The sequence below is a fragment of the Aotus nancymaae genome, unplaced genomic scaffold, assembly GCF_030222135.1.
Source record: "Aotus nancymaae isolate 86718 unplaced genomic scaffold, 86718_ANA_hifiasm-v0.15.2.pri h1tg000067l, whole genome shotgun sequence".
In the NCBI taxonomy this organism is placed as follows: Eukaryota; Metazoa; Chordata; class Mammalia; order Primates; family Aotidae; genus Aotus; species Aotus nancymaae.
Genome location: NW_026988482.1, coordinates 40,643,110 through 40,653,552, shown reverse-complemented (window position 1 = coordinate 40,653,552; position 10,443 = coordinate 40,643,110). Strand labels below are relative to the sequence as shown.

General features: G+C 40.8%; 1 pseudogene; it reads left to right on the top strand.

Moving 5' to 3' along the window:
* The first annotated feature begins 7,980 nt into the window (after positions 1-7,980).
* LOC105729927 (eukaryotic initiation factor 4A-II-like) lies at positions 7,981-9,081 on the top strand (annotated as a pseudogene).
* Positions 9,082-10,443: the final 1,362 nt, after the last annotated feature.

Genomic DNA, 10,443 nt, shown 5'->3' with positions numbered 1-10,443 from the left:
GATGAAGTTAGAACGAGGGAACTGTGTCCACTTCAGTTGATGATTCTTTCACTGAGAAAGGATTTGTTTTTATTTTAACCCTTTAGAACTGATTCTCATTCCTGTCAATCAACTGTGAAATTTCTGTGTTAATTTCTAGCAGAGGTAATAGAGTTAGTCCAAAATCGTAGGTGTATATAAGTCCAGGTTGACAAGTATACTCAAAATCCCAGGCACTGAGCTGAAAAAGGGGTCATTTCCCAGCGGGCCTTACGTCCCACAGAAACCGCTGTGCAACAGTCGAGAAACAGATACAGAAAGCGACTGGCCTAAGGCTTGTCACTTGAATGTGAGTGGCTGAATGAGTGGCGGATGGTTGGAAATGAAATCCAAATCTCCTGACCTCTAATTTCAGAGGGTGCAGTGCCTCCCCAATGCCCAATTTTAGAGTTAAATGTCTTAGCAAGAGCTTCACTGCATGGAAGTCACCCTGAAAAGACATTGGATTCCATCCGCACAGTCATTGCCCCCCGGTCTCTAATGAGAATTTGCCCAGTTAAAGTTGGAACATTGGGTTTAACCTGAGAGATCTTGACTTTCAGCCTGTAACTTTTGAAAAGGGTTGATATACTTAGGAGTTCCTGCCACAAAGTAAGAGTCAAGGACCCTCTTCAGCAAAGAGGAGCTGGCCTTAGTGGTAAATGGAAAATGAGCTCCTTTAAATCACCGCTCTGTCACCAATCATTAAGAAAACTTTCTAAGAACATACATGTATCGTGTTTTTAGGAGGGCTGGGATTTATGCAAGGTTCTGAGTAACATGCTACCACAGGAAGGTGGAGGTCCTGCTCAGCCCTAGAGACAGACACACACATACAAACACACACACAGAAACTTTAGACACACAACTGGTAGTGTCAAGCCAAAGACTTAGTAGTATGAGGAGGGCACTGAACCAATCCGTGCTCCAAAGAAGGAGAGACCTTTCCCTAATTCACACGGGCATTCTCCCTCCTTCTCCCCCAAACCTGCCTCCTCCTCAAGCCCCCTCATTATTACATAGAATACAATTAGGCAGCGCTATCAGGTTACAGAATTGTCAATGATGCTCTCATTGAAACAACGGCGCAGTCAAAGAGACCGCATGCTAGCATATGAAATGCGATCAACTCTTTCAGACATGGCTCATGATGAACGTCGCCACACAAGGAGGACTGCAGCTGTGCTGCGCACCGCGCCTAACTGAGAGAATGGCTACCTACCAAAGGGCTTCACACTCTCATTTCACCCTCAGAGGCAGAAAAGAGGACTGCAAAGGACTCATGGGTCTCCCACGCTCTCTGCAAAGGACTCCCATTCCTCCTGCGGACCAAAAGTAACAACAAAAGTAGCTTTTGATCTGCAGAGCACGCAACTTTTGGGAAATACACAGCTAAAACTGTCCCCGCTTTAAGTGCTTTACAGCACTTAAAGCGGGGACAGTTTTAGCTGTGTAATTTGAAAAACTTGCCTCTAAGTGCATAGGTGATGAAGTAAGAACGGGGGAACTGCGTCCACTTGCGTTGAGCATTCTTTCAGTGAGAAAGGATTTGGTTATATTTTCACTCTTTAGAACTGATTCTCATTCTTGTCAATCAACTGTGAAATTTCTGTGTTAATTTCTAGGAGAGGTAATAGAGTTAATCCAAAATCATAGCTGTATATAAGTCCAGGTTGACAAGTATACTCAAAATCCCAGGCACTGAGCTGAAAAAGGGATCATTTCCCAGTGGGCCTTACGTCCCACAGAAACTGCTGTGCAAAAATCGAGAAACAGATACAGAAAGTGACTGGCCTAAGGCTTTTCCCTTGAATGTGAGTGGCTGAATGAGTGGCGGATGGTTGGAAATGAAATCCAAATCTCCTGACCCCTAACTTCAGAGGGTGCAGTGTCTCCCCAATGCCCAATTTTAGAGTTAAATGCCTTAGCAAGAGCTTTACTGCATTGAAGTCACCCTGAAAAGACATTAGATTCCATTCGCACAGTCACTGCCCCTGGTCTCTAATGAGAATTTGCCCAGTTAAAGTTGTAACATTGGGTTTAACCTGAGAGATCATGACTTTCAGCCTGTAACTTTTGAAAAGGGTTGATATACTTAGGAGTTCCTGCTAAGAGTCAAGGACCCTCTTCAGCAAAGAGGAGCTGGCCTTAGTGGTAAATGGAAAATGAGCTCCTTTAAAACACCACCCTGTCACGAATCATTAAGAAAAGTTTCTAGGAACATACATGTATCGTGTTTTTAGGAGGGCTGGGATTTATGCAAGGTTCTGAGTAACATGCTACCACAGGAAGGTGGAGGTCCTGCTCAGCCCTAGAGACAGACACACACATACAAACACACACACAGAAACTTTAGACACACAACTGGTAGTTTCAAGCCAAAGACTTAGTAGTATGAGGAGGTCACTGAACCCATCCGTGCTCCAAAGAAGGAGAGACCTTTCCCTAATTCACACGTGCATTCTCCCTCCTTCTCCAACAAACCTGCCTCCTCCTCAAGCCCATGCATTATTACATAGAATACAATTAGGCAGCGCTATCAGGTTACAGAATTGTCAACGATGCTCTCATTGAAACAACAGCACAGTCAAAGAGACCGCATGCTAGCATATGAAATGGGATTAATTCTTTCAGACATGGCTCATGATAAATGTAGCCACACAGGGAGGACTGCAGATGTGTTGCGCACCGAGCCTACCTGAGAGAATGGCTACTTACCAAAGTGCTTCACACTCTCATTTCACCCTCAGAGGCAGAAAGGAGGACTGCAAATGACTCATGGGTCTCCCATGCTCTCTGCAAAGGACTCCCATTTCTCCTGCGGACCAAAAGAAACAACAAAAGTAGCTTTTTGCTTGTAGAGCACACAACCTTGGTAAAATACACAGCTAAAACTGTCCCAGCTTTGTAGCACTTAAAGCGGGGACAGTTTTATCTGTGTAATTTGAAAAACTTGCCTCTAAGTGCATAGAAGATGAAGTTAGAACGAGGGAACTGTGTCCACTTCAGTTGATGATTCTTTCACTGAGAAAGGATTTGTTTTTATTTTAACCCTTTAGAACTGATTCTCATTCCTGTCAATCAACTGTGAAATTTCTGTGTTAATTTCTAGCAGAGGTAATAGAGTTAGTCCAAAATCGTAGGTGTATATAAGTCCAGGTTGACAAGTATACTCAAAATCCCAGGCACTGAGCTGAAAAAGGGGTCATTTCCCAGCGGGCCTTACGTCCCACAGAAACCGCTGTGCAACAGTCGAGAAACAGATACAGAAAGCGACTGGCCTAAGGCTTGTCACTTGAATGTGAGTGGCTGAATGAGTGGCGGATGGTTGGAAATGAAATCCAAATCTCCTGACCTCTAATTTCAGAGGGTGCAGTGCCTCCCCAATGCCCAATTTTAGAGTTAAAACATATATTTTATATATGTTCCCAATAGTTTCTCAGAGATTCCCAGGAGGACTGAGACCTCGTTGCTTTCAGCACTAACCTGCTCTATTATGCATACTTTATCAATTTTTTCTCTTTTCCTGTCTCACTTTTTTTTAACTTTCTAATTTGTGCTTCCAGGGATTTTCTCCCTCCAGAAGCTACCTGCACCCAAGTCCTTGTCTCAGGTCCATGGTAGACAAAATCCAAATTAAAGCAGATGTCCCATGAACAAATGGCCTTAGTTGGATGTAAGATTGAATGATACCCCATGGCTAAGAATTTGTTAATTGAATAAACAAATAATTCTTCCACAGGGTGAATGGGCTGCCTCCACTTATCAGGAAGAGGAGAGGCAAAAAGAGTTAAGTTGTGAGTTCTCATACTTCAAACAAATGTGACAATATGACAGAAAATTCAACTGTCTCCCAGCTATGCAATAAAGTATGCATCATTCCAAATGTGAATGAATCCTGTTTTATATAGCACTGGCATAGTTCGTATTGCAATTCCAAGTGGGGTAGACACAAGACCCTTTCATATATGCTGCAAAATATCTCCCTCTACCTCTCAAATTCTCTTCGTTATTTTAGTAAATCACCTGTAAGCACCCCCATCCCAATTCTAGACTCAAAACTTTAAGATAATGTAACTTTGGAAAAATAGCTGGACCTGTGAGTGCATCCGCTTCCTAACCAGAGGAAGATATAAGACTCTGGGGACAGGAAATTTTTAATTCATTTCTTTGTTATTTAAAATCATTCCTTTATCTCTGAGCCTCCACCACACTTTTTTCTTTCTAACTGGAAGAAGAGTACATGTTCAAAGAGTGTGAAATTAACACAATGCATGCATAATCTCAATAAATAAACACAAAAACCTTTTTGTTGCACATCACAGGTTTCATTCAATTAGTGAAATGTTAAAACACTGCTGTATTGCACAACCTAACCTTTTAATATCAGGAAAACCCAAATAAAACAAACAACTAATAAATAAGAAAGTCAGTGTTCTTAGCCAAACAGGGAACCAGCAGAATCTGTTTTCCAAGATTCACATTTCCATCTCAGAGCCTCATTAGCCCACTCTACCTGCTAGTTCCATAGTCTTCCTCTTTGCAGTCAGCTGTTTAAAACGTTGGCTGATAGCTAAGGCAAGAAGAGTGGTTTAACACATTCATGGCAAACATGTTACAGGTGCCCTAACTTTGCCCACTGTACACATGGCAGACATTGATAATCAATCATTGAAATGGTATTGTACCCCTCAGCAAAGTGCTGCCAGCCTCCGTCGGCAATCAGAGTCATTTCTTAACTAATATTTACTGAACTTATACTATGTTCCTGTCATTGTTCTGGCTTTAGGAATATAGAGGAACAAGATAGACAATGTTCTTGCTTCTTCTGGGGTACTAGCATTCTAACTAATGCTTTTAAAGACAGAAAACTGAAAATCCGAAAGAATAAACCTCCAGAACTTGATGATATTGGCATTTTCAGCTTCATACTCTAGCAAATAGCCATTCTCGTTATTTTCATGTAAGTTTCCTCCTATAAGTCCAGCAATTCTAGCATTGATTCATTAAGTCAATTATCTCATTATTAATAAAAATTCAGGCCTAGGGGAAGAAGGTAAATAAACTGAATAGAATATTCGATTCTTCTCTTTGCCTCTTTCCATTATATAATACTGAGTGCCTACTGTGTATCAGAGGCTAAATTTGGTATGGGATACAAGGATAATTTCATTCTCTGCCATTTAAGGTTCATAATGTAATGAAGGAGGTAGAAACACAGCAGATGAACTCAAAGTAATCCTATAAAGGACTAGGACCTGAACTCATTGTGTCAGCTCAACAAGCAGACCCTAGAATGTAATCAAGTCATTGTACAATTGTTGCAGTAAATATTCCAGATATAATGGATTACTTTTATGAACTATACCACGATAATTAGTGTCTTTAAAGTAAGCAATCTTTTCTTTTTTTTCTCTAGACATAAGGGACACTCAGAGGGCAAAAAGTTAAAAACCATGCTGTAATTTTTAATGAGCGTTTATATCCCATTATTTAAAAAAATTTTAAAGCAAAATCAAACATCTATGTATTAGCACCCAAAGGCATTTTCATATTTTATTAATCTACTGATATTTTAATAAGGGTAAGTTAAAATTATATTTAGTCAGCAGTTTTTGTATTTTTTCTTTTAGAAATTACAAGCATTTAAGGCTAATTTATTCACTAAATTGGGCCTAAGTTTTGTTTTGTTTTGTTTTCTTTCTTTGAGACAGGGTCTTACTCTCATCGACCAGGCTGGAGTGCAGAGGCATGATCACTACTCGCTGCAGCCTCAAATTCCTGAGCTCAGGTGATCCTCCTGCCTCATCCTCCCAAGTAGCTGGGACTACAGACACATGCCACCATGCCTGGCTAATTTTTCATTTATTTGCAGAGATGGGTTTTGCCACGTTGCCGAGACTGGTCTTGAACTTCTGGGCCCAAGTGATCCTTCCACCTTGGTCTCCCAAAGTGCTGGGACTACAGGTGTTAGGCACTGCACCCACGCAGGACTAAGTTTGTTTTGTTTTTGTTTTTGTTTTTGTTTTTGAGACGGAGTTTCACTCTTGTTGCCCAGGCTGAAGTGCAATGGCGCAATCTCGGCTCACTGCAACCTCCACCCACTGCAACCTCCACCTCCCGGGTTCAAGCAATTCTCCTGCCTCAGCCTCCGGAGTAGCTGGGATTACAGGAATGCACCACCATGCCTGGCTAATTTTGTATTTTTTTTTTTTTTTTAGTAGAGATGGAGTTTCTTCACATTAGTCAGACTGGTCTTGAACTCCCGAACTCATGTGATCCACCTGTCTCGGCCTCCCAAAGTGATGGGATTACAGACATGAGCCACCACACCTGGCCCAGGACTAAGTTTTTAAAGTTAGTTAAGAATCTGAAAATTACAATTTAGTATATATATTAAGTCTTTATGAATTGCATTATATTGTTATAAACTTAACTATTTAAGAAGACAACCACTGTTATTACACCATTCAGTTTAAAACAACATAATACATGTATAATTTTATGTTTTAAATTTTGTCTTGAACAAAGCAAAACAATGTCCCAACCTTTTTTTATGGTAAACTAATTGCTAGAGACTGAATGATGTCAAAACTTCAGGACTGCCACTCAGACACTTGCCATCAGTTATTTCAACAGTGAACCCGGTGTAGCTTAGCAGAATTCCTACTTTTGTTTTTATCTTTTCTCGTTTTAAAATGGTTTCTTTAAATGGGAGTACTTACGGCTGCTGATGTGTGTAGATCACATATGGAGTGAAATTACAATCATTCAAAGCTGTGTGGGAGTTCTTGCTGTCGAACAAGTGTCTCTGGTGATTCTTATGATGAAGCAAGTTTGAGACACCTGAATATCCTTGTTAAGGTCAACTTCGCCAATACATTTTTTTCTCTCCTTTTTTAAAAATTTTACTTTAAGTTCCGGGATACATGTGTAGAATGTGCAGGTTTGTTACATAGGTATATATGTGCCATGGTGGTTTGCTGCACCTGTCAACCCATCTTCTAGGTTTTAAGCTCCGCATGCACTAGGTATTTGTCCTAATGCTCTCCCTCCCCTTGCGTTCTAACTCCCTGACAGGCTCCAGTGTGTGATGTTCCCCTCCCTGTGTCCATGTGTTCTCATTGTTCAACTCCCACTTATGAATGAGAACATGTGGTATTTGGTTTTCTGTTCCTGTGTTAGTTTGCTGAGAATGATGGCCTCCAGCTTCATCCATATCCCTGCAAAGGACATGAACTCATCTTTTTTATGGCTGTATAGAATTCCATAGTGTATATGTGCTACATTATCTTTATCCAGTCTATCATTGATGGGCATTTGGGTTGGTTACAAGTCTTTGCTATTTTAAATAGTGCTGCAATAAGCATACGTGTGCATATGTTTTTATAGTAGAATTATAATTCTTTGGGTATATCATTCTTTTTTTCTTAAATGATCTTTTTTTTGAAGATGGAGTTTTGCTCTTGTCATCCAGGCTGGAGTACAGTGGTGTGATCTCGGCTCACTGCAACCTCCACCTCCTGGGTCCAAGTAATTCTCCTGTCTCAGGCTCCCAAGTAGCTGGGACTACAGGCGCACACCACCAGGCCCAGCTAATTTTTGAATTTTTAATAGAGATGGGGTTTTACCATGTTGGCCAGGATGGTCTCGATCTCTTGACCTGATCTGCCCATCTCAGCCTTCCAAAGCGTTGGGATTACAGGCGTGAGCCACAGCACATGACCCTTAAATGATTTTTATTGGCAGCTTCCCTGATTTCATGGCTTTTTAGCAGTTTTCATTTACTTCTGCTCTCACTCTCTTGTTCTATGTAGTGTAAAGTACTCTATATTGCACCTGTGTTTCCTAGGTTTTGGTAGTTTAATAGTGCAACTATCTGTCTTGCCCATTCAGAGCTATGGTTCTTATGGTTACAAAAGAAATTGCTTTTCAGTTGGGTGCTGGGTGGTTTTTCGGATCATGTCTGGTGGCTCCGCGAATTACAACAGAGAACATGGCAGCCCAGAGGGAATGGACCCTGATGGTGTCATTGAGAGCGACTGGAATGAGATTGTTGGTAACTTTTATGATATGAATTTAAAGAAGTCTCTTCTTTGGGGCATCTATGCTTATGGTTTTGAGAAGCCTTCCGCTATTCAGCAGAGAGCTATTATTCCCTGTATTAAAGATCCAAAAGGTAATTCTGGCACTTGGAGACTATATGGGAGCAACTTGTCATGCCTGCCTTGGTGGAACAGATGTTCAAAATGAAATGCAGAAGCTGCAGGCTGACGCACCACATATTGTTGTTGGTACACCCAGGAGAGTGTGTGATATATTAAACAGAAGATATCTTTCTCCAAAATGGATCCAAATGTTTGTATTGGACAAAGCAAACGAAATGTTGAGTTGTGGGTTTAAGGATCAAATCTATGAGATTTTCCAAAAACTAAATATAAGTATTCAGGTTGTGTTACTTTCTGCCACAATGCCAACTGATGTGTTGGAAGTGACCAAAAAAAAAATTCATGAGAGATCCAATTCCAATTCTGGTGAAAAAGGAAAAATTGACCCTTGAAGGAATCAAACAGTTTTATGTTAATGTTGAGAGAGAGGAATGGAAGTTGGACACACTTTGTGACTTGTACAAGACACTGACCATTACATAGGCTGTTATTTTTCCCAATACAAGGTACAAGGTGGACTGGCTGACTGAGAAAATGCATGCCGGAGACGTCACAGTTTCTGCTCTGGTTTATTAATTTGCAGCATGGTGACATGGACCAGAAGGAGAGAGATGTTATGAGGGAATTCCGATCAGGGTCAAGCCATGTTCTGACCACTACTGACTTGTTGGCTCTTGGGATTGATGTGCAACAAGCATCTTTGGTTATCAGTTATTATCTACCTACCAATCATGAAAACTATTCACAGAATTGGCAGAAAGGGTCGATCTGGGAGGAAAGGTGTGTGGCTATAAACTTTGTTACCGAAGAGGACAAGAGGATTCTTTGTGACACTGAGACTTTCTACAATACTACAGTGGAGGAGATGCCCATGAATGTGGCTGACCTTATTTAATTCCTGGAATGAGAGTTTTGGATGCAGTGCCTGCTGTTGCTGAATAGGCGATCACAATGTGCACTGTGCTTCTTTCTTTGGGAATATTTGAATCTTGTCTCAATGCTCATAGCAGATCAGAAATATAGATTTTGATAGCAAAGCAACATTAGTCATGAGCTCTTGTGAGGAAAGTCATCGGCTTTAACCTCTTGAGTTGGACTGTTGAGGTCTGCCAAATCTTTCTTTCTTGGAAATTTATTTCCTAGTTCTGTAGAAATGGTTGTATGAGATGTTCTCTATCATTTAACAATATATTTGTGCACTAAAAGATATAAGTGCTATATAAAATCAGCCAATTATGTTAAACTAGCATGTCTGCCTTTATTGTGTTTGTCATTAGCCTGAGTAGAAAGGCCTTTAAAATATTTTTAGAAAGCATTTGAATGCATTTTGTTTGGTATTGTATTTATTTAATTAAATTAGTGCTAAGTGTGAACTGGACCCTGTTGCTTAGCCCCAGCAAGCAATCATCCTAGGTAGGGTTTAATCCCCAGTAAAATTGCCATATTGCATGTGTTTTAATGAAGTTTGAATGTTAAATAAATTACATATTCACTTAAAAGAAGAAATACTCATTTATTATGTTGATGATGGAGCTTAAAACTAACTCAGAAATGTCTCAGCAACATCAATTCCTTATATGGAACATGCAGGTATAGTATTTGTAATGAAGGATTAAAAATTGTTAACTCACTTGGCAAGTTTGAGTCTATTGCCACGCACAGTGGCTCACACCTGTAATCCCAGCACTTTGGGAGGTCGAGGTGGACGGATCACCTGAGGTCAGGAGTTCAAGACTAACCTGACCAACGTAGAGAAATGCTGTCTCTACTAAAAATAGCTGGGTGTGGTGGCGCATGCCTGTAATCCCAGCTACTCCAGAGGCTGAGGCAGGAGAATTGCTTGAACCTGGGAGGCGGAGGTTGTGGTGAGCTAACGCTGCCCCATTGCACTCCAGCCTGGGCAACAAGAGCAAAACTTCATCTCAAAAACAAAAAAAAAAAAAAAAAAAAAAAAAGAAAGAAAGAAAGAAAAACAGAGTCTATATATCTAGAAAAAAGTTTCCTTTTTAAAACAAATCATTACACCTGTAACCTTAGCACTTCGGGAGGCCGAGGCAGACAGATTGATTGAGCCCAGGAGTTTGAGACCAGGCTGAACAAAGTGGTGAAATCCCATCTCTACAAAAAAATTAAAAATTAGCCAGGTATAGTGGTGCATGCCTGTAGTTGCAGCTACTTGGGAGGCTGAGGTGGGAGGATCACGTGAGCCTGGGGAGGTAGAGGCTGCAGTGAGCTGTTATTGCACCACTGCACTCCA